The 25,431-nt window shown below is 40.9% G+C and overlaps 1 protein-coding gene across 5 annotated transcripts in view; it reads left to right on the top strand.

The window, feature by feature from the left end:
* The window catches only part of CUNH10orf90 (chromosome unknown C10orf90 homolog), a 253,893-nt gene that overhangs the window by 59,551 nt on the left and 168,911 nt on the right, over positions 1-25,431 (top strand). For 4 of the 5 annotated variants that reach the window (XM_019556072.1, XM_019556076.1, XM_019556075.1 and 1 more), the window contains exon 2: positions 209-434. The exons of the other annotated variant lie outside the window; for it this stretch is intronic. The gene's annotated coding sequence lies outside the window, so the exon portion shown is untranslated. The remainder of the gene's footprint in view (positions 1-208; positions 435-25,431) is intronic. 5 annotated transcript variants of the gene reach the window in all.

A 25,431-nucleotide genomic window follows, 5' to 3' on the forward strand; every position in this document is an offset into this window, starting at 1 on the left:
ACTTTTTCTACATTATTTGCTCATTATTCGCTGCTTCAAACACCCCACTCTTGGTACATAATCTAATTTACAAAATAATTGGGAAAATGATGTAGTATAATTGGCATTCAAAATTCTGTTTTAATGCATGTGGCTGTAGGTCAGTTCAGAAGTAGTAGTTGCAATTAGGCCTTAACTCTTTCTTTCTTTCTTTCTTTTTTTTTTCCAGGTCTGTTACAAAAATCACACAACGTCACCTTGGGCTGAGGTCTTATCAACCAAAGGGCTTGGTAACCTTCAAGGTAATAGAGTGCTGATGACTCATTTAGAGGAGCACTTGCATCTGAGACATTCCTGAACTAAAGGTTTTATCCGCCCCACTTGTAAAGTCAAAGGGTTTTGCAATTGACTTCAGCAAGAACATGATCACAGCCTAAATCCACATTGTGCTGCTGGTGAGTATTGCACTACCATAGCTAGTGTAATTGTGCTCTTTAAATTTTTGTGATGCTTATTTTGTAAAAGCAGGGTGCTAGCTCTAATGGCCTGGACATTTTCCAACTTAGGTAATACTACTTCTGTAAAATTCACCTTGAAGCTTCAGCTGGAATAGTTCCTTGCTTACTATACAAAAAGCAAAACAAAACATCTGAAGCAACAAATTGGAATGGGTAGTATTTTAACAGGAAATGCCAATTTTATAAATGCTATTTATGGATAAACAACACTTTGACTGCTATACCTATGACTGCTGTAGGCTATAAAAAAAAAATCAGATGGAACTTGGGAGGTCACCTTTTACAACCCCCTACCCCAAGGTAGAGTTAACTCTACTTAAACCATTCCTGACACATGATTCCAACCTATTCTTAAAAACCTTCAGTGAGGGATATTCCACAACTTCCCTAAGTGATCAGTCATGATGCTTAATTATCTCAGTTGGAAAGCTTTTCCCAGTATCTAAGCTAAATCTCCCTAACTTTAATTTAAATCTATTGCTTCCTGTACTATCTCTAGTGAGTCTTGAGAAATATATATACACTACCTTTGTTTCTGTAGCATCCTTTTACATATTTCAGGAGAGTTATCATATCTTCCTTCAGTCTTTTTTGAAGACTTAAAAAAATAACCAGTTCTTTGATTCTTTCCTCATAGGTTTTTTTTCTTGACCATCAATTATTTTGTTGCTTTCCTCTCAATTCTCTCCAATAGGTTCACACCCTCTTAAAGTGTGGTGACCCACGCTGAATTCCTGCTGAGTCAGTAAGGAGTAGAATAAAAGTTTCTATTAAGATGCCTTCCATATGATGCTCCTGTTTATTATGTGTGTATAACTGGGGTTGGTAACATATGGCCCACAAGCTGGATTTCTGGAGAGCCACTGGATCTGGCCCACAAAGCTGGAGAGCTTTGTTTGCGTTTTTGCACCTGTATCCACTTTGGAGCCAGGCAGCTTTTAGCCCAGGTTGTTGCTATTTCTCCCTATCCTCTAGCAGTGGCATGGGCTCAGATTCCAGCTCGGCAGCTTCCAGCTGTGCCAGCACTAAAGCCAGGAGGCAAGGATGCAGGGAAAGCAGGAAGAAGTTGTAGCAGCATGGACATGGTTTTCAGCTGTCTGCCCTGGCACAGCTCCACACTGGCTGGAAGATGCACTTGCTCCCCATCAGGGGAGAAGGGGGCCTGGAAAATATAATATCTCAACCAGTCATGTGCTCACCTTACAGTAGGATCACCTAGCAGTGTACTCCTAGTACAGGTTGTATTTTTCACTTGCATTTGTTCACTAAATTATTCCAACCCAAGTATAATACTTTGCATTTGTTCTTATGGAATTGCATCCTATTTTAGAAAACCTCCTCAGTTTCTAAAAGTTGGCTTGAATTGTAATCCTCTGCTTCAGAGAGCTTGCAATTGCTTGGTATTGTTTGCATTTTTAAGAAGTGTATTGTTTATTCCATCATCCAAGTCACTGATGAAAATATTGAATAGTACCAGACCAGACCCCTAAGGAATCCCACTTGGTACTAACTTACAGTTTTAGAACCAGCCTTTGACAGCTACTCTGAATATAATATCTCAACCAGTCATGTGCTCACCTTACAGTAGGATCATCTAGACCAGGACTGTCCAGCTGGCAGCCCACAGGCTGCAAGGGATTCAGTTGTGGCCCCTGGGTTTTCACCCAGCTCCTGATCATTGCTTTAGCTGCAATAGCATCCAAAGTCTCTTGGGCTCTCCCTTCCTCCTTCATCTCTTGCTTCCTGCTATTGCCCCAAGTGGTGGGGCAGTAAAGCACAGAACAGGGAGCTGATGGGGGTGATTGGGGCTGTGTATAGTACAGGTGGCCCCATGGAGCATTGTTGGGGAGGGCTCATAAGGGAGCATGTTGCAGTGGGGGTAAAAGGGGACTCGCACCTGCACAGTTAGGCTGTGTGCTTGGGACATGAAGTACAGCCGTGAGGGTGGACTGGTGGCCTATGACCAGTCTGGTGTGGCCCACCCAGTATGCATCCCCCCCAGTGTCCCTTGAGGGGCCTAGAAATTGGATGACACTCATCTAAACTGTATTTCCCCAGCTTGTTTATGAGAATGTCAATTGAGACAATGTCAAAAGTCTCATTAAAGTTGAGATGTATCACATCTTCTTCCTATCGCATTTTCCCCCTATCAGCAAAGTCTGTTGTCCTGTAATACAAAGAAGTTGGGTTAATTTGAAATTACTTGTTCTTGAGAAATCCCAAGGACTCTTTCTTACTACCTTTTTACCTTGTAGGTGTTTACAAACTGATTGGACTTTCCATCACTGGGAGTGTTCAAGAAGAGGTTGAACAAGCCCTGGTCAGGGATGATCTTACAGTAGTCACGGTTGTGTTCCACTCTGGGTATTTTCCATGATTCTAGGCTTTGCTGGTTGCTGCATGGGGCCAGGAGAAAATTCCTAGTCTGCCCCTCCAGCTGCTACATGTGTCAAGGTTTCTTTATGCCTTCCTCAGAGGAACTGGGTATTGGCTTTAGCCAAGGCTGGGGATTTAGACTGGGGTGTGTCAGTGCTCCTCTTGGGACTTAAACCTGGAGATCCCTGTCTAGAGGGTCTAGCACCTCTGCTCAGGGCCAGACTGGCTGCCATATTTGGGTCAGGAAGGAATTTCATCTCATGGTCCAATTGGTATGGACTGTGGAGGTTTTTCCCTTCTTCTGTAGCTGGGGGCATGGCCCTCTTCCTGGAATTCTTTGCACCCTTTACAGCAGCAGGATGTTTACTACCATGGTCCCCTTGCTTTACCTGTGGCATGTTAGGGTGTTATGTTTTGTGTTGTGTCACAACTGACTGTGTGGTTTTGCCAAGAATTTAGACAGTGAACTTGTGTAGGATGGTTTGAATAGGGATGATCTTGCATCAGGTAGGGGGTTGGACTAGATGTCCTACTGGAACTTATGAAAGTAGGACATCTACAGCCCTACTTCTCTATGGTTCTGTGGTTCTGTAATTATTGGTCCCAATATCTTTCTGGAAGTTGAAGACAGTCTAACTGAGGTATAGTATTTGGATATCCCTGCCCTCCTCTCCCTTTTTTCAACAACAGGCACTGTTCTTGACCTTTTCTAGTCTTCTGCAACCTTGCCTGTCCTTCCCAGTTTTTTAGTGATAATCACTAAAAGATCTGAGATTGCTTCAGACAGTTTCTGAAGTACTTTAGGGTGAATTTCATAGGCTTCAGCTCATTTGAAAAACATCAACTTGTCTAAATTGTCTCTAACTCACTTTCACCTCAAATTCATTCTTTTTCATCTTTCTTGCTTCTTTGTCGCAACCTTTTATGGAGACTGAAGCAAAAAACAGTGTTAAGTGCTTTGGCCTTCTTAGTATCAGGTATCTAGGTAGCAGCCATATGGTCCAATACATGGTCCGATACAGCTACAACCCAGATCCCTGACACATGGAAGATATCAAATTTTAGCTGACTTAAAAAAATCTTCATAATTTCCCAAGCAGGAAGCAACTTTGACCACCTGAAACCTGTGGTACTGCTCCTGCCTTTGTCTACAGTAATTTGCATCATCACAGAGCCTCACAGGAGAGCTGACAGACTCCTTACCAGGTAAGGACTGCCTGCCCATAGAAGTTATCCATCTCTTGACTCCTTTGTGAAATCCTATGAAATATGAACTTTCATTTCTACCCAGAGAACTTTTACAATCTTTTCTCTGATGCTTGATGAAGGGTGTTTTGTGCCCAAAAGCTTGCAATTAAAGACTTTGCAAAAATCTTGTTAATCTAATAAAAGATGTCACCTCTACCACAAGCCATGATTGCTCTGGTCTTAGTGTTCTCTCTCATTAATTTTCCTTTCTTCTTGAGCAGAGAATGAACTCTTTCCTTGGTCTTCCTCTTACTACCGATACATTTGTTTTCTTGATACCCTTTACGTCCTTACTGGTCATGCTTTGGCCTTTCTGATTATGGTCCCACAGGCTTGTGCTATTCTTTTATACCCATCATTAGAATTTAGTTTCCACGTTTTGTATGATTGTTTTTAAATTTTGGGTCAGTGAGTAGTTCATGATTTAGCCAAGTTGATCTGTCACAGCACATTGTATCTTCTTTTCACAGTGTTATATTTTTCACTTGTAAGATTAATATTGTCCCTCCTGAGCATCTTTTCCCCTTACATTTACTTCCCACAGGATCTCGCCTACCAGTTTTTTGAGTTTATTGAATTGTCTTTATTCTACTATTTTCCCTCCTTCCATTAAAATCATGAAGTCTATCATTTCATGATTATTGTCACCCAAGTGCTCTCCACCTTGACATTCTTTACTAGTTCTCCCCTATTGCTCCGAATCAAATGTACAAGAGACGCCAGTCTAGTTGATATCACCTCTACCACGAGTGCTGATTCCTCTTACCAGGCTCGTTGTACATTCTGCAAACATTCCACAAGCTTCTTGGACAAACTCGGTCTTGTTAGACTACTTTCCAGGCAAGTATCTGACAGTCTAAATCAGTATTATCACCATATTCTGCCTTTTGGATAATTCTGTTAGCTGATTAATTATTTTTTAAAAGCATCATCCACCACAACCCTTTCCACTTTATCTTTACTCAGCGACTTTCCACAGATCTATCTTCAAGGGTTGCGTGGATACAGCCCACAGAACCTTTGGATCTAGCTCGTGGAAGCTGGTCTTTAGTGGCATTCAGCTGCAGGCACTCTCCCCACACTGCTACAGGGCCAAGTGCTGAGAGTGGCTTTGTCCTAGTGACTGCCTCTAACCCAGAGTGGCGTCATTCTGGCATGCAACCAGAAAAGGTTGCCTACCCCTGTTCTACTTCATTCTGGACTTCATAGCAAGTGTATGTATAAGGCAACACTTTTTCCCCCCTTTTTCCTTGCCTGTCCTTTCTGAACAATGTATACTCTTTTATGTCAGTTTTACAGTTATACAGATTATTTCATCAAGTCTCTGTTATGCTTGTTAAGTCCAATTTTTATTATGCACTAAGGCTTCTAGTTCCCCATTTTATTTCCTGTAAATGTTGGATTATCATACAGATGTCTAAGAAGTTTAGCAGACTATTATTTCCTTTCTTCCCTTCCTTTCACTTTACTTTGAATACCATTTTCTTCCCAGTTTTTAAGCCTCTATCCAGGTCACAGTGGTTCAAACCTACCTATTGGTTATGTCCCCCAATTTGTATCCATCCTAGCTCAAAGCTTTCCTCACTAGGTTAACAAAGCTATGATAACCTTCTTTAATCGTTAGATGGACCCCTATCTCTGCCCAACAGTCCTCCTTCTTGGAACATCATATAATACTCCAATCATACTAGATAATAAAACCTGAAAGGCTGCACTGGAGAAGCAGTAAAGTAGATATGAGGGCAATCAAGATCAGCTGTAAATGCAACACTTGAACATGCTATTCTATGGGGTGGTCACCTCAGAATTCTTTATAAATCTTCATGTTACTTTAGAAAGTTGTTTTGAAAACTAGGACTGCATAAAAAAGCATTGCATAAATTGTAAGAGTAAAATCCCAGCTTCAGAATTTTCTGACTTGGGCAAGAACTTTTTGTTTTGTAGCTTTTTATGTGGTAACTCCTAAGAGAGAGAGGATTACAGAAATTTCTTTCCTGTATAAAGATATTTCACAAGTCATTTTACCATTTTGAGGTCTTTTTTTCTTGAGTAATTTATAATGAGATGTTTTAGGTTTTCATTGTATATCCATTAATAATTTGGTACCTGTAAGCACTTCATTTTTTCAGCATCTAGAGAGATTAAGTTAATTGCATTGCCTGATTGGCCAGCAATCTAATGCTCTCTACACATTTTAGACCAAAAAAACCCAACCTTTTTCATTAATGCAACATTTAAGGCTGGCCAGTAGCAACATATTCTTTTCCCGAATGTCACATTTATTAGAACTCAAACTTACATGAACCAGGAGATGAAAATTCAGGACTGTGTATATGAAGTCTTAACTCTGCCAGAGGAATTATTTGCAAGAGTTTTTTGTTTTGTTGGGTGCTGCTGTATTAATAGTGGATGGATTAGCTGGCATAGTCCAGCAGAGTGGTGATCATGGCCCCAGGTGAACTGGGAAGTCTCAGTGCCTGGGCAGAGAAGAGTGTCTGCCTCTCTGCCTGACCTCCCCCAAGTGTTTAATCAAAGGCAAGAATTGCATGTATACCTTGAGAAACACAATGTGCCCCCGGTGGGATATAAATCTTATAATAATATTTTCAGCACTGCATTGGGTAGGTTGTGTCAGTTACGGAGGTGTTTTGTTTTGTTTTTTTTGCCTGGGGACTATGAGCAGTTAAGTGGGAGGGGAATGTGATTTGTGCACTTAGTGATGGGCACAGGAAAGAATAATATTAATGGCACAATGTGCATAAAGATGAAGGGGTTGTAAACTGGGCCAAACAGTAAGGGCTTTGCTAAATGTTATACTTAGCACGTTATATTTGAATCTCAGTGAGTGCATCTGCACAAGACACTCTACTGCACAGTCAATTAGTCTAGTAAATTAGATTAGTCTAATCTAGTATATTAGTCTAGTGATGCAGTAAAACGTCACCTATGTAACCATGCACAGCAGCTACTCTGCATTAAAACAGGCTAAAGTGCTGTTTTCTCTTACCTGTAAACAGGGTTCAAATTACATTTTGGCTCTTGGCAGGGGGCTGCGGCTATGATAGCCAGAAAGAGCTGCCACCTGAGGCAGGCCGGCGGGGTGGAGTTCTTGTCTCTTATGGGGGAGCTCAGCCTCCCCAAGCTCCCCCATAATTCAAACCCTGCCTGTAAGTACAGGTAGTACATTTGCTATGCATTAGCTAATGCACAATAGCACACAGTTACATAGCTAACTGGATACAAATTGCTTGCAGTCAACACAGGCAGCAGGGGATATGAGAACTGTCCCCTCCCCCAGGCAGCTTCCTAGTCTCCGCTCTGATCAGCAGATAGCTCTGCTACAAGGGAAACAGAATGAGCAACAGAACATCGTTGTGCCACCTTGGCCGAAAGTAGGAGGGAATATAGACACCAACTTGCCCTGACACCTTCCTGAACCCTATGTCTGGAAACTGATTTCCAGTCTCAGTAGTAGTCATCCTGAAACATGAGCGACAGTCAGTCAAGCTTTCTGTGCATTAATTGCATGTGTAGATGTGCCCAGTAAGCACTAAAATGATACAGAAAGCTTTCTGAGCAGTTGCACATTTAATATAGATATAAATATAGATCCTAGTTCTGGGCTGGGTCTTGAATCACCTGCCCTATGGTCTCAGGGCTTATACCAAAAAATCAGCTGATTAGTGGATTGTGGGTCCCAGCCCTGGGACCACAATTGATTTGTATTATCTCTGGGGAGCAGTCCTACCTTAAGGCAACACATGTTACCTAATGATAATCCTTAGATAATCCTCTCTGGAAAAGACATAGCGGACATAACTTTGCTACCATACTAGAGAATTTAGCACATATTATCTTGCTTCAACACTTGGATCCTAGCATTTTAAGTGTGGTTAACATGGGCTAAGTGTAACATGTAATAACCCCTTAAGATTAACAGATATGGTACTCTTTCTGTACAGTTGGCGAAATGTTTGACTGTAGGCTCTGTGAATTCAGAGTAACCTAAAACAAGTCCCCAGCGATGATAAATCTAATCACCTTCAGGTTTTTATTTCTGGTGATCAGACAAGCAATTTTTTAAATTTATCAAGCAATGTTCAAGTATTACTGCTGTATTTCTTTATTACTATAAAACTGATGTAAATTTACATGCAAATTAGGTACAGCCCTCTGGCTCTTGGCAAGTTGCCACTGCAGCCCTTAGTATTGTCCCTAAGTAGACTATTCTGTATGGGAAAATCATTAGTCATCCCAAGATATTGTAGGAGGATAATTTCCCCAAGACAAATTGCATAGAAATGGCACTGTATATTCCACAGACTGTAGTCCATAGCAGTACACCAAACAAAATAATTATACCCCAAGGATCAGAATTCTTTTCTTCCCCCTAGAACTAAACCAAAATAGTACATTAGAAATTCGATTTGCATCTTCTTGTAGACTATCCCTACTCACATCCTTAGTTAACTTTCAAAAACAGTAAGTCATGTTTTGTTTTGATGCCAATGGCCTTTATGAAGGCAGGTTTAGCAACTAGTTACAACAGAGGACAGAGATTTAATAACGTCAGGGGTCTCTTCCAAATTCTGTCGAGGCAAATCACTCGATTCCTACATGCATCATTCAGTCCTGCTGCAACTGTCTGTATGTTGTTTTGCCCAGTGGTACTATAAAGCTTCATGTATATAAACTGATTTGAGATCCTTAGATGAAAAGTGCCACTTAATCATGTGTATATATATATTTTTTTATTTCTGCATAGGAAACTCCTTATAAATACAGTAGATCATTTATCTGGACTCGCTGTCTGGTTGAATGTTATTTGATATCTGAAGAATGGCCCAGATTAAATATTTCTAGTGACCAAACTGGAGAAATAAATTATTAATCTGTACAAAATATTTTGTCAAATACATGAGTCGCTACCAATTCCTGCTGCTTACTGCTTGATTGCTTGTTTCAGTGAAATGTTAATCATGCTTCAGTGGGTGGAAAGAGTTGATAATGAGTTAATGTGTATTTCTGGGATGTATGTCAAAATGATCATTTAGCGTATACTATTTATTTTCAAATAGCTATATTAATTGAAACAACTATGGAACAAAATGGCATGTTACCATGTGGCAATAGTTGATAATTATTCAAAAGTTATTTGTTTTTGTTAATGCATCAACAATGCTATTTTTAGCATCCAGGGGAAAAGGAAAGCCCACAAGGGCAATATAAAAGAAGTCAATGAACTGAAGGAGCTTTTGCATCAGTTTGAAATTTTTTTTAAAGAAAATTACAATGTCAAATCACTTCCTCTCACAAGAACTTGCACATGTTCCATTTTCAGCTTGGTTGACGTCTATTAGAAACAATATGCTTAATGATTACAAAATCTGCATTAGAGATGTACCACTGCATATAACCTGCTTTAATATGAAGGATCACTAGAACCATTTTATGTAACCTATGGGTAGGATTGCAATGGAACAGCCATTCCAAAGCAGCCTCTAACCCCGAGCATGAAATCTCTCATACCTGAACTTTTGAAAAATTTAATTTTGTGTGTGCAAATGAGGTTTACACATTCAAAACTGAAAAATGCCTGACCACACCATTTTTGTATGTAAAACCTGAAGTTCTGAATCTGCAAAACTGACAAGTGGGATGTTTAGTAAGGACGCTGTATGTTGGACTTCATTTTGAAAATGAGTCTACGTGACGAGATGGCTTTTTCAGCTATAAAGGACTTCATGTATTATATAGATTGTGGTAGCATTCATACTCTTAAGTGCTTTTGAAACCCAGAAAATAAGTCACTATCCCAAAAATCAATCACTCTAATAAGAAAGGAGTTAAAGGCTCATGTCAGAGATGTTCATGGTACACTGGAAATGTTTCCTACTCTCCACTCTATGCTACTGGTTGGTTTTATTTCAGGAAGTTGGGAGGCATTGTTGGTATCCCAAAATCCTCTTGTCCAGTTTGGGAGTAAACTGGGATTAAAAGGGTATGTCTGCATATTCATTAATGCACCATAGTTACAAGTGCATTAAGTTTAGTACCTATAATGACAGGTACTAATGTATGCATCATAAACAGCACTACTGTGCATTAGCACAGATGAACGCTTTTTTTAGTGATGTTAGTGTGCATTAGACTAAATCTACTGCATATTAGTCCATTAGCACAGGCTTTGCCCACTGCACCAACCTGTAGTAGATTTAGTCAAATGTGTTCAAAGCATCTCATGTAGATGTGCCCAAATACATCAGAACCCAGGTGATGGGGGTAGGTGCTATAGGGCCATGGCATGCAGGGGAGACTTCAAAATGTTAAAACATTTAAGTTTTTTCCTTGTAAAAATGGTGCTTTATTTTTGAAATTACTCAAAAGTAAAACATGGATTAAAAGTAGGCTAAACAGCCCATACTAGATTTTTAAAAAATATTTTGAGCCAAACAAAACATTTTAAGTTTACACAAAACAAATGCCTTGGGGCTGCTTTTTCATTGTAGCTCTCCCTCACCCCAACCCCCAAACACCCCAAATTTCCATTTTGAGTCCATATGAACTGACTTTTAAAAAAACTAATAAACTGAAAAATCTATTATTCACACACAACTGTACTGTCAGGCAAGATGATGAATAACCTCAGATGTTAGGAGCTGTTGGAGTCTCATAGTTCTCCATGTCAGTATCCCCTTTCATTCTTTCACATTATTTGACCGCAAGCAGAGAGTCTTATTTCTCCCAAAGTATGTCTTCCTGATGTGTAATGCAAGGAAAGATTTCTTCAGCCAGACTTAGTTTTTAATTATGTTCTTTTGACTGGTTCTGAGTCTGCAACTGTAATAGCATAAGCTCTATGTGTTTGTTTTAAGCCTTCCTCAGTCAAGGCTGGACCATAGACTGAGAAGTAAGAACCCAGTCCTTCCAGTAAAATCAATGTAATGAATCTTTTCATGGACTGCAATGAAGTTAGGATTGGTCAGAAAAGGGCATATCCTCAGCCCCAAAATCTACCTCTACATTGGCACCAGTTCTGCAGAGGCACAAAATGCTATATCATGGCCTGCACAACAATCTGCTAACTTTTTTTATAGCAAGTTTTAACTGAACAAATTATGGCATACCAAGTGTTTAATCTTGCAGAAGGAGGAGGCTGAGGGCTGGCTCCTGCATGGCCAGTGCATGTCGAGACACTGGCCAGCAGCTCTGGCCCCCACGGCCAGGGAACACTGACCTGAGGCAGGCCTGTCTGTCTAGGGAAGAGCAGGCGGGTGGGGCTGGCTGTGCGGTGCTCTCACCTCACACAGGGGACATGTTGGCCCTTGCCTATGGTGGGTGATGGACAAGAGCAACAGGTTGACACTGCTGACAGCTCAGCTTTGCAGATGAGCTTCCCTGCTGTCTCCCAGCAGTGAGGTACCCTGGGGATTGCAGAGCCCTTGCCAAGGGGTTGGAGCTCTGAGGAGGCAAATGCTTGGCCAGCCTGGACAACACAGGACCTTAGGGCCCTGCCATTATGTTTGTGATGCTGGGACTTTGCAGGGAGCTTGCTGTTCCCCCAGCCTTAAATGTCTGTCCCTGGGCATGCCCAGAGCTGCCTCCCTGTCAGGCCTCCACTGGCCACAGCTGCTCCCTCTGCTCTGCAGGGCACCCAGCATCGCCTTCATCTCATACAGTGTCTATGCTAGACCACTTCATTGTCATCCCTCATAGTTTCATAGTAGCTAGGGTCAGGAGGGACCTGAACAGATCATCTAGCCTGACCCCCTGCCACAGGCAGGAATGAATGCTGGGTTCACAAGACCCCAGACAAGTGATCATCTACCCTCTTTTTGAATTTGCCCAAGGTAGGGGCGAGGACCACTTCCCTGGGAAGTTGGTTCCAGATTTTGGCCACCCTAACTGTAAAATATTGCCTTCTAACCTAAACCTATTCTCCATCAGCTTATTACCATTGTTCCTCATCACCCCAAGTGGTGCTGGGAAGAAAAGGGCTCTAGCTATTTGCTGTTGATCTCCCCTGATGAGTTTGTAGGCAGCCAGCAGGTCCCTCCTCAGCCTCCTCTTGCCGAGGCTGAACAGGTTCAGGTCCCTCAGTCTCTCCTCATAGGGCTTGTCCTGTTGCCTTCTCACCAAGCAGGTGGCCCTCTTCTGAACCCTCTCCAGGCTGGCCACATCCCTCTTGAAGTGCGGCACCCAGTACTGGATGCAGTACTCTAATTGTGGCCTGACCAAAGTCACACAGAGGGGGAGTATCACCTCTCTGGACTGGCTTGAGATGCATCTTTGGATGCACGACAAGGTACGGCTGGTTTTGCTGGCTGCGGTCTGGCATTGGCTGCTCATGGTCATCTTGGAGTCAATAATGACTCCAAGATCCCGTTCTGCCTCTGTGCTTTCAAGAGGGGAACTCCCCAGCCGGTATGTATGCTGTGGATTCCTTCTCCCAAGGTGCAGCACCCTGCATTTATCTACGTTGAACCCCATCCTGTTCTCATCTGTCCACTTTTGTAGTCTAAGTCTATTTGCAGCCTCTCTTTCCCTTCAAGTGTGTCCACCTCACCCCATATCCCATGCTGGTGGGAGAGGGGAGGGAGGGGAGATTAACACCCCCTTCCCCTCAAGCTACTGTCCGGCCATGCCCTCCACTTCTTCTGCTAGAACAGCAAGCAGGGGTTGGTGGGGAGAAGTCTGGCTGCTTTCTCCCGCTCCCTTCAGGCAGCTGGGGACCATGCAGGGCAGGGTGGGAATTTAAACCCGTCCCCAGTCATATTCAGTAGGCTACGCCCCTCCCCACCTCTGGTCAGTTTCCCTCCAGCTTTGTGGCTGCTGCCAAAGGGAAGGGAGGACTCACTCTCTAGTGCCCCCTGGCTTCTAGCCTGAGCCACTGCAGGCACATGGCTGCATTTCTGGAATAAAAAATGGATGTTTATTCACTTGCAAATTGGTTCAATCTATGCAGGTTAAACTAACCTGCAAAGATTGAATCAATTCAGGCTCGGGCTTTTTGAACACTTGTACTTAGCCCCAGTGGCAGACCAGGATTCTAACACTGAACCACAACACTAGGTTAACTGCAGATATGTGGATCCAGAGCAGTACCTAGTGGGTACATCTACATGTGCAATTGTGCTTGAATTTTCTGTGCAGAAAATACCTTTTGGGCTTATTTTGCTCCATCAATCTTTATGAAGGGCTGCTCCTGCCCTGCTCTGCCCCCCTGCAGCAGCCAGAGGGAGCTCTGGGCTCTCTCAGATACCAGTTCCAGGCTGGCAGGTCATGGGGGCTTAGTCCTGACCTCTGGAGGGTGTTGGGGAGTAGTCCCAGCTCGATGGGCAGCTCCATCCCAGACATGGGGAGATCAGGTTGGCCCTGTCCCTTGCCACCTAGGCTAACCAGAAGCAATTTGCTCCTAGTCAGCATCTTCATGTGCAGTATGGTGCATTAGTTAATTCACCATTTTTCTAGCACCTATGGTACTAGCAAACAGCGCATTAGACTAATATACTGCATAGTAATTGTTGTGCACATGTAGATAGTGATGCTTTATTGTGCATTAAATTAGTCTAATGCTCAGTAATGTGTCTTGTCTAGATGCACCATGTGAAGCACTCATAATACATGACCAGTTTCCAAGCCTCATGCCAGAGATAACACCAGACAGATGTATCTGAAACATTTTTTCCAATTCAGTTTCAAAAATAAATATTGTCCTTATGAAAAGCTCTCCTCATAACTAGTTGCGTATATTAACAGAAAAATATTTTTAATTATGTGTTGTTCCAGAAAATCTTAATTTCAGACATAAACCCAATCATTATGCTAATTACCAGCAAGACAGCAAATAAAACCAGGTTTCCAGACTCTATCTAATTTAAATTCTGAGGACCAAGTAATAACACAGCCTACAGTCACTAATGATCAAAGCCTACCAGCTTTTGACAGGATTCTACCAACTACATTTTGAAAAGGGATAAAAATATTATCACAAAAGGCTATTTTCAATCTGGGAAAATACTTTGTACTTCTTTATTGCTTTTCAATCAAGGCTTCCAAAGACTTTTTCATATATTTGTCCTTGTCCAGTATGGAAGTTGTAGCATCCTGTTGAATATGAGGACACTGAGAAGTATAGAAGTTAAGGGCATTTGCACAAGGTCACGTGGTACATCCATGAAACAACCAAAGAACAGAACCCAGCTCTGCAGACTACTAGCTCTTGCATCTAGCCTTAACAACATCCTTCACCTCAATAGCAGTTGAAAGATTTAAACAAATTTGGTTGCAGATACTTGATTCTGTGGGACTTCGTGATTAAATACCTTTTAAAAATGTGACCCAGGGCCTTTTTCTTTATTTGTAAAGTCTTCTGTAATTGTTAACATTCATAGTCACTCACAGCTTCTGAACCACCATCACTATTAGATTAATATATATTTTAAATTGCTTGCATGCAACATCAAAAGGCAGAATAATTTCTGAGATATTAAAACCATTTCTAAACAATACATCTAAGCTGTTAAATTCAAACAGAAGCTACTTTACACGTATTAATTTAAAATGAAGGTGCATATGTCACAGAGATGTTAGCAGTTATTAAACATGAAAGGTATTTTTGTGCTGCCATGGCAGACAGCAACAGACTACTGTAGCATTTGGCAAGTCCAAGGACAGTAATGTGTTCATATAAGAAGAATCAAGGTTATAAGGCTTTTGTAGAAGCACTTGTAAAGTTCACCCAGCTTCCTTAATTGCTAGTACAAGTCTAACAGTGCAGCCTGCAGCAGTTGGACCGCTACTGCTCTGCTTTATTGATCCTTGTGATTCAGTGTTTTTGCTCAGAGGCATAAGTCAGCACTTTTAACAGATCAGCACAATGGTTGAAAGATCAATCATTATTGTTCCCTCCTGATCCATTTTAATTGTGATATCAAAGACTTAGTAATCTTTTCTCAGGTTAGAAGATGTATTTCAAGCTGGGGAAAAATTATATCGTAAGAGCAATAAGACTGACATTTAGGTCTAAAGAAAAGTACACCTTCTGTGAACTGACCTGAAAGGAAGTGGCCAGTGATGCTAAACTTAATTTAATCTATTACAGCAAGTAATTCAATAAATAAACTAGCCTGCTTCCCTCACCTCTCACTTGGCAGCATTTTAGAACTGAAAGGCAAACTGTCTCTGCAGGACAGTGGAACTCCAGGGAAATTATTAAACTCAGACTCAGAGTCTTTGTTTTGACATTCAGGAGCGACCCAGAATGCAGACGAGTTCGGGAACTTGTGACGATAGGTGTGATTTGTATTCCACTTTTAAAAAGAGTTTCTAGTATTCGCCAAGTAAGACATTTTAAGGATTAAAGAAAATGAGCATGTGCCATTTCAGAGTGGCTCTTCATCTTTTGCTAGACATGACAAAATAGGAACTAGTGATGGTGAAGTCCTTTAAAATGCCTGCCATTGCAAGATTGGTCCCTGCTCTACATTTTCTAGTGCTTTGTCCAGTATGACTTCAAATATCCCAGGTAATGGCACTTTTATTACTTCCTACCAGACATTATTCTATAACCAAATGTCTAAGGTCTTGCTACTAAATCTGCTGTGAAATGAATCTATGTGCAAGGAGACGGGGGAAGAGCCTTTGCTAGGCTCCCTGCATTGAGAAAAAGCTACACTGGAAAGATTGCACTTTATTAAGTCCAATCATCTTTTCTGGCTAACAACTACCATATTTACTCAAATATAAGATAAACTCCCACTAATTAGATTCTATATATGGGAAATTTATAAATTTGATATAATTTTTTAGGTGTAAAATCTAATTATCAGAGATTTGCCTTGAATTGTCCCCTTCCTGCTGCTACAGAAGGAAAAATAAAACTGGGGGGGGGGATCAGGAAGCCACTTTAACTTCTACCCCACAACTTCTTCCCCTGCAGCCCCTTTCCCCTTCCCTACTCCCAGACCCAGCTGTCCCTGAGCATATAGAACAGAAGAACAACTTTGAACTATCTAGTCTGGAAATAATCTTGGTTGTAGCAAGTTACATATAATACCTATAGACTTAGTTCATCCAAAAATTATGTATTTTCCTTCTTTTAAGGAAATGCTGCAAGTTTTATCACGCACATTCCAACCCCCCTCCCCCCCACTTTTTAGTAGCACATTAGCATCTACTTAAAGAGAATACAAACTATACATCACAGTAGTAAAAAACTAAGCTAGCTTGTTGGGCTGGGCCCCAGCAAAGACAACAACAGTTCAAGCCATGGTGATGCCAAAGCTCAGCACCACTAACTATGTGTGCGTACTGCAGAGACCCACCACAAAGCATTCATGTGCTAATTAGCCCCCCACTGATGACTGGAACTGGGTGTTCTTGTCACGAGTCCTGGGATCCTCCAAAAATTTATATATAGTGAAGCATAGGGCAACCTGGTCTGGGTTTACCTTGTGGTAGGTGGAGCCACATTAATCATGTGTGATAGGTTGAGAGAGGGGCTGACAGAGGAGTTCTGCATAAACTTTTTGGGGCCCCATTTGGGGATATTTGCCAGACATTTAAGGTTGGTGGAAAAAAGACCCAGGAATAATTGGAAATAGGAAAGAAAGGCACAGCTCAGCTCTGGGAGTGAAGAGGAAGTCAGAATGTGATTCTGTAGTGGTTCACCATGACTTGAAAAAGTGTTGGCTCTAAGGGCAACTACTCTCAATAGGCACTGCCACGTATCTTATTCAAGTAGGCTGAACTAGCCTATCATTCCTATCAGCATCTCAGCCTTTTTGACTTTGAGGGAAGGAGTCAGATCTGGCTCTAGTTCTCCTGGTGCTAGCCTGGTATTGTAGTACCTCCAAACCTGGTGCTAGTTCCCTGCTGAGGGAACAGCTGACTATTTTTAAGGGGCACACACACATAAACTTCTACCTGTATGTTTGTTTTTATGGGCCAGGTGTTTTACAACCATGCTCAGAATTGGCTGCATTTAATTAAATTCATAGTCGATTTCAATTACTGAGCACATACTGCTTTTAGAAGCCCATGTTGACTGGAGGGAGTAAGCCTCATCTTATATTTGAGTACATACTGTATTTATCCAGAAATAATTTTCTTCTCATTAGAAACAGGCTAATATGAACCCCCCACCTCCTTGCCCCATCTTATTCAATACACCTTTGAACCCCATTTCTAGTCTCACTTACTCAGGCTTTATCATCCTCCCTTAAACCTCATGTAGACATCTTAACAGACAATAGAGTATAACATGACTGAGGAAAAGAGGGAAATTCAAAGGAGGGGGTTTACTTCTTTCATGCATCTTAGGGAACAATCTGACCCTTTATTAGGATATTAGGTCCCATCATCAGCTTATCACAACTGCTGATACCACAGCAAGTCCAAGCAAACAGCCTTTTTGTTTTAGCAGATACTGAATTTTCTTTCCAAGGTTTTATAAAACATTTATGTTTTTATGTACTACAGGTTTCTCCCCAGAAGCTACGGATGGCTAGGATTAGGGAGTTCCATACAGACTACCACCTCTGTTGTGGCCACTGTGGCTACCAGACCAACAGAGTTTTATTGGCATTGGTTGCCAGTGACTTGAGTTTCACTGGAAAAGGAGGTTGTAGGAGTTTGACTGTGGATTACTTGAGCAATTCCAAGCTAGCCTGCCCGTCTGAATAACAAGGCTTGAGGAAACGCTGCCACATTCCCAGGGGTTTGGTTTATGTTCTGAGAGCAAGGGAGTGAATGGAGAAGGGATTTGATCCAAAGAACAGCTGGAATAATTCTGGAACTCAGTACAGGGATTTGGTCCAGAGAGCAGCAGCACTCATCCAGGAACTGCAAAAATGAAACTCCAGCTCTCGATCTGTTTACAGAAAACACGAGCATCAGTGACTTCAACAAAGGGTTCCTGCAAGGAATAGAAATGTTAGGTAAGAGCTGTTGCAGCTATTCATCTAGTCTGTGAGCCCTGTTTGGTGTCTTTTGGTGCTCAGACCAGGGAACATTGTTATACTGCATATGTAAACTCCTACAAGGCTCTCCTCTTCACATTACCCCAGATACAGGCTGTCGAAATTGTCTATTTAGTACAAGTGTCTCATTCTACATTTAACTGGGAGTGCAATATTCATCTCTAAGTATGCAAAGAGGCATTAACATACATGAATCAGATAATAACATGTCTAGCCACCCAATTTGAAAGCACAAATATGCAGTAATGAAAATGCTACACTGATGCATTAATGGGTAGTCTGAAGCTGGGAGTGTGCGGCAGAATGAGTTCATTAAGAAGAGAGTGGAAAAGGTGTATGAGGGAATAAAATAATTAGGAAGAAAGTGTCAGCACATAAGGCAAGGGAGGTAGAATGCAGATTCAGTGGGATGGGAACACATAGCAGGTGTTTGGACAGCAGACAAGCAATATTAGATGATTTTGTGGCAGCCCAGCAGTGAAATGAGGTCACGCTGCAGGCAGAGTCAATTGAATGCACAAGGTTAGGTGTCCTGAAAAATTAAGATGTATAAAAAAGATAAGTGATTAGAGGAGGAGCTGAACAAAATTGCTGAGATGGATGAAGCTGAGTGAATGGAAAAGATGATAGAAACAGAAAGGGAAGAGAGGAGGAGGAAAGAAAATGCATTAGTTTACTTGATTTTAGTAAAAATTAGTTTACTACATTTTTTCAACAATTTTTAATAGAATCTTCTAAGGTACGCTTACATGGTGAGAGAGAGAGAACACTGACTGTACGAATATGAAGACATTTGTGCTGATTTCACTTTATAGTTCAGTCCTATCACTGCAAGATGGAGCTGAGCCAGAACAACAGAACCAGATTATTTCCAACTCTCAGGAAAGTTCTGATTTTGATCTACAAATACATAGAGTTTGGCTGTGAACCAAAACCACAGGAATGAACACAGCTGAACTTTGATATTCAGAATCTATACTCTATAGTTCAGTAAAATTGTTTTTAAATAATACTATTAGTCCCTAAAAATTGTAGTTATAGGTCAACTGAAACCAGTCACTGAATTAAGTCCAAACTTGTGAAAAAAATCATACTTTTTCTTTTAAGATTTTCTAAATATTTTGAGTTATTTCAAAAGTGTCTAGAGATCAAACAGCTGCCTGTACTTAATGAAAAGATAAGTTACCACCCCAAAATAAGCAACATTTAACAAATGTTTAACTTCATATTGAACAAAACATCTCATTTGACCCAAAACTGAATTTTATTTTGTGGTTCATTTTGGGTCAATTTCAAAGTTATATTTTATTTTCCCAGTTTGGTCACTGAACCAGAAAATCAATTATCTCCATATCTCTGCTCAGGACTCTTTGTCCTCAATATAAAGGAGATACGTTTCAGAAGTTACTCATTTTTTTACAGTTTGTGGGCTACAGGCCGGTTCTGTCCCTTCCAGCCTGTCTCTCTGCTCCTTTCTTTATGGAATAGGCTAAAGGGCCTCACTAGAGCTGAGTGGGACTTCTTGCTTACACATTTTTTTCTTGTTTTTGTTGGAAAAATGCGGATTTTGCCAAAACGAAAAAAATACATTGTAGGAACGTACCTCTTAGTTCTGACATGAAAGATTTCTTAGATGCAGGATGGAACTTCAGCTATGTGGCTGGAAGAATTGGGAGAAGCCTCCAAGTAGCCAATAGCCCATGGCTGAGGTGTAGGCAGCTCACTATGGAAAACCTAGCTTCAAGCTCCTGTTCTGCCTCCTTTAGACCATAATGGCTTATTTTGTCCAGATACATAGCGACTAAGATGTTGAAATCTTAAAAAAATAATCATAGGACAGGGAATCCATTTCCTGCCTGGCTCATCTCCTCATTCTGTTTCCTAAGGGATCACAGAACTTTTTGCCTCTTTTTCCTGGAGGGATGCAGGACTTCTCCAGGGGTAATTTTTGCCCACTTTGTTTGCATGTGTAATTGTTTCCCGTTTGGAGTTCCACCTTCATTCATTCTCCATTTTTCTTTTTTTAGGTTCTTCTCTTTTGCCCTTTAAGTTTCTTTTCATTTCTGTTTTTGTGTAGGAAGGCAGAAGGCAGGGTAGGGTGGCACATAGCTAGCTACCTCTTTCTAGAGAGGGGGGAAGGGAACAGATGGTCAGCCTGTGGTCCCAGTCTCATACAGGTGAGGTGGAGTCTGTACAGGCTATGCTCCTTTAGTGCCTGATAGAGCTTTTGCATATTGTGCACACAAAGTAGCTGAGACAGGGAGAGGAGAGATGAAATACTGGTGTACAGGCTGCTGTGACTGACTCTGCCAGTACTTTCTAGCAGCAGGGGATGGTCCTTAGCTGCTCTGACAGCAGCAGGGAATTTAGCTTGAGAGGACTAGCAGCCAGGAGTGGATTTGAAAACTCAGGGCAGGCCAAACCAAAATAGGACAGCTGGCATGAATGTCCTGTAATTGCATAGACACAGGTGTTTGCTTGTTTTAATGAAGGCCAGCTTCTCAGTAGTGCCTGTGGAGAGGCAGGCAAGCTTGCCTTGTAAAAGCACAAATAATCACAACGCCTTCTGCCATAAGCACACATATCTGTGAATCAAACTATCAAATGGCTATGAACGATGAGTAACTAAGTAAACTGCAGTTTGCTCGCAGAATGACCAGAAAGAGAAAAAGGCTAAATTCTTGGTGAAAATTATGTGCTGAAAATTACTCAGTGAGAAATGCTAGTTTCCCGTGAACTACTATGCAGTAATAGAAGGTGGCAAAGGAGAGCTAGAGAGCACTCCCCCTGCGGCGTAGTACACCTGACTTTCATCAAAAGGCTTCCTTTGTGAAGTCGGCAAGATTGTTTGGGGCATAGCTGCCCCAGGTTAGTGTGGCATAACAGCGATTCAAGAAGCAGACTGTCCTAATAGCTATTTAGAAAAATAGCTTATATTTATTAAGAGGTAGGTGAAGCAGGCTGGAAAGGGAAACATTCTAACTAAAACAAGTACATCTACTTGGATACTAAGGTAAAAGGATACGTTTTCCTCATGTCTCTTGGCCACTTGGCGCTATTACTAGTTCTTTGTAGGAGCTGTTTGCAGCTTTACATAAATGATGCCTTTAATGGCTATTCCACAGTATCTCAAGTAATTCAATATTCAGAGGGTGTCAGTCTGCTGCAATTAATACTGCAGAACAAGATCCCCCACATTTTATTGTCTGGTGAGCAGCCACTGGAAATACACTCCATTTTTCAGGGCAAGGCTGCCTTTTACAGTAACCCTTTTTGACCTGCCAAAATTCAATGTCCTGCAGGTTGTTTCCATTAGGGGGAGAAATTGATGATAGAGTCAAGTCTTGCAATCCCATTTATTTACAAAAGCCTATTTCCCTGAAAACAGCAGGAGTCAAACTGCAGGTGGTGACTTGAACACTCACAAAAATAGTCCCCTCGTTAGCCAATGCTCAGCCCCAAATCTCTTCTTTAGCTTTGTCTCAGGGTCTTGCTACAAGTGCTACTGTGCGTTTCTGTCTTCTATTTCCTTTCTGTCTCCTCCAGTCAGTCCAGACTCGCCACTCACATGTGCCTTGAATATGCAATACCTCTCTTTTGGGTGGTGATATATGCCTGGGTTCAAAGCTGCTGCTGTTTCAAGAACCTGGTTTCATAATGGAGCTTAATCATTTCTTGGAAATGAAGGGCAGCTGTTACAAGCCCTAGTTTTACCAAGATTGACCTCATCCATACAAAAGATTCACTGTGAAAAAGCTACAACAACTTGGCTCTTAATGAATACTGTTCTAATCATGTTCGTTATAACAATAGCTTCTTCCAGTCCTTGGAATGGTGGTTCCCTAGAGACGCTGTTGTACTGGAATGCAATGTATCATCTTGTTAAAAGAAATGGTAATTTGTGATCAAAATAGATAAGAAGGGTTTTATTTGAAATTATCTGCCTGCTAGTCCTCAGGTTGTAAGGGCAGAAAAAATATGGGGGACTGATATTTCAAATAGAAGGTTGGAGTTTTATTGGTTAGGCAGTTTGTATCCCACTTCTACACATTATAATTAGTTTTCACTCATAGATTTCCCCCCCCAAAGATTACCTGTCAAAAGTCTCCTTCCTGCAAATATTTCAGAATTCAGTGCTTTCTCATGATTCCTGTTGACTCAGTGGAAATCCTTGTGGTTTTTTTTAGGATGAGGCCTAAAGGTGCATTAAAAATACAATACAGAGATTTAATTTTATTGAACATGAGTCAAAAAGATTCTCTCTTGCTGTGTCTATATTGCCCTTCCAGAAGAGTATTTTTTTTTTTCCCTTGGTAAAGGGAAAATAATCTATTCTGTAATACAGCTCGAGTATTTGATAAACTCCAGCCTGGAATATGTTTGTATTAAAAACATAATGAACAAACTCCTGAAAGAATTTGCAGAAGTTATCCACCCTGTGGCAAGTACTCTTGATTCATATTAAAGGTCTAGCTTCAAATAATAAAGCGGAGCAAGATTTGCTTTTGTGCTGAGATGCTGGGAAGTTTTGGTGGTGAAGGTGAATCGTTTCTGTCACTGGAACCTGTTTCTATCATAACACTTAACTTTGTCATTTAGGTACTTCTGTCCTCCGCTGGAAGGTGTCTGAGCACCTCTGAAGTACTTGAAAAGAGAAGAATAATAACGGTTTTTCCTCACAGTTCTTTTCAGGTTGTGGGTGATGCTGCTTGATTCATTTATGGGTTTTTGTGTGGGAGTGTTTTTTGTCTCTCTGAGTGTGAATTTGACAAATTCATTGAGGGGAAATCTAAGGCAAAAGGAATAGGGTTTGCATTACGTTCTGAATGTGACAGTCTGGTCTTTTTGCTGGCGTGCTCCGCTCTCTTGCAGCCGCTCGGGTCGCTGTTCTAAGCCTACAAGGCTCCCCAGCCCCTCCGTATTTCTACAGCTCTGCTTAAAACAAGCACAACGTAGCTAATAAGCTAAAATGCCATTTTAAGAAGTGGTTCATGTTTATTGCACGATGAAGAGAAAAAATAGCACTTTATTAATATTAACAATTGAAAGAAGATTAGAGCAAAAACTACCCTATTACCACTTTCTCTAATCCACCTATAATTGTGTACCAAGCTATCAGTGAAGCACTTAAAACCTTAAAAAGCTTTAGTAAGCACCAGATGGGAATTGTCTGCTCCAGCATCTTAGAGGATTGGATGTGGATACAATCCACCTACTATTGTCTTTTATTCTTTCCTCATAATATTCCTTCCATCCCTTGAACTGTTTGATAGTTTTATAGGTTTGGCTTCCAGAGCATAATAGGCTGTAGCCTAACATGAAATATGCATTGCTCATGTAGTACCATGCGTAGTTCTTCTGAGAGAGTTTCTAGGAAGTAGCTGAAATAAGAGTGTACCTAATCTTGTTCCTTTCAGGCCAATAGGAATTTTTGCCTCAGTGGGTGCCGAATCAGGCCTGAATTAAGCAAGTGTGTACTTTACTTGTAAAAGCTTGTTCTTTCACTTATTTAAAGATATAGCTAGAGACCCATTTATATAATGTATATGTACACATGCACACTTTCTCAGAGTAAACTACTGGGCAGATCTTCAACGGAAGGAAGTTATAGATCCACTCACTTCAACAATCTGCATCTCCACCTCAGAGGCAGAGTGTATTCTAAACAAGTAGTATAGCCTAATAGACCTAATTATGCTTTGGTTAAATGCAAAGACAACTGAAGATGAATTACACAAACACATAAACTACAAATTCTTTTGAATCACTTGATGGAGGAGAAGAAAAAGTTGATCTGACTCCCAGTAGCTTGTGTCGCATATTACTGGAGACAGTAAAGCTCTGTAATAAACTAATTAATTTCACTCAATTTTGACAGACTGCTTAAATCAGCTTAAAGTGTCACAGCTGAATAAACCCATCTTAGAGTTTATGACTGTTTCCTTTCGAAGGACTTGCTCATATGCCTACAATAGCTGAAACGGTGCACTGAAAAGAACCACTTATAACAGTTATTTAATTAAGAGTTATTAATTAATTAATGGTAAAAGTTCTTGTAAGCAAAATGCTATGATGTTTTAAAGAATCGTAACATCCCAGTATGTTTTAACTTACTGTGTTTTCTAGAGCCAGAGTATTGATTTGAGAGTTCTGGTTCTATAAACTGGGCAGGGGCAGAGGTGTTGTACCCCAGATTTGAACATCCACTTAAGTTATCACAAAACCTTTGTTTGAGCCTTAATTTTTATGCACTGTAGGTCTCGGCCATGTAAATAGTTAGGGACACAGTCCACGTATACATATTCCCTCATCTTTTTTTTGTGCAAATTGGGAGCAACACTGTTGAAGTTCAAGTCTATGGCTTTAACTTTTGGCAAAGGTGCTAAGTCCTTTCCCCTACCCCCAAATACACCTGCTATTGCCAGCAGCTCACATCCCATAAGTTGAATAGCCCACACTACTTTATTCATCCTCCCCATGTTGGTCTGACCACATTTGCACAAGAGAGTAACTTCTGGCCATTGGCAAGAAAACTAGACATGACAAATACTACTCTTGGTTATGCTCACTGAAGTGGTAATGTTGTGGTGGCAATGGGGCTACTTGATCGGGCAGTCTTTTCTACTTCTAATTTCTGTGATTCTGTTAAAATACTTGTATGTTTAACATGCAAACAATAATAGCATCTAAAAGATGATGCTTTTATGTTGAAAACCCCCAAAATACAAATATCTAAAATATAGATGTAGGGCTAGTATTTGTATTATTATCTTAATCACTGTACTGTTCTCCTGATTCTCAGGATGTAATCCTATCAGTCAATCTAATTGATCTGTTTAAGTTTTCATTTTACTGTGGGCCTCCCATTCATTGAACACCCTGGGAAGCTGCACCCTGCCTAGCAACAGTTGCAGTATCAGGCAATATATTTGTCATTTCCAGTTGTTTTTGCCTCTGGATTACTTAAGAAGGTCATTAGTTTCATAGAACACTCGATGAAAAAGCCACGCTTATTTTTAGTGAAAGATGGCTTTTATAAGTTTGTATCAGGACAATAATTTAGTTACTTAGAGTGGGGAAATAGCATCATGGCTAAAGGGGAAATGTGAAACTTCAGAGAGTAAATGAAGGAATTACTTATTTTGGCTCATTGTTCTTGGTCAAGTAGGTTATTGCGCCTGTTAGTTTCATTTAAAATAAAACACCGCAGGAGTAAATGGCTAAGCAATAAAGTTATGCACCAAGGAGATGCTTATTGCTTTATGTGGTAAGCAAAGATACAGCATGAATTCCGTAACATATTGGAGTGCATTAAAGGTTTACCTCCG

This window comes from Crocodylus porosus, unplaced genomic scaffold (assembly GCF_001723895.1).
Source record: "Crocodylus porosus isolate Cpor-Errol unplaced genomic scaffold, CroPor_comp1, whole genome shotgun sequence".
Lineage (NCBI taxonomy): Eukaryota > Metazoa > Chordata > Crocodylia > Crocodylidae > Crocodylus > Crocodylus porosus.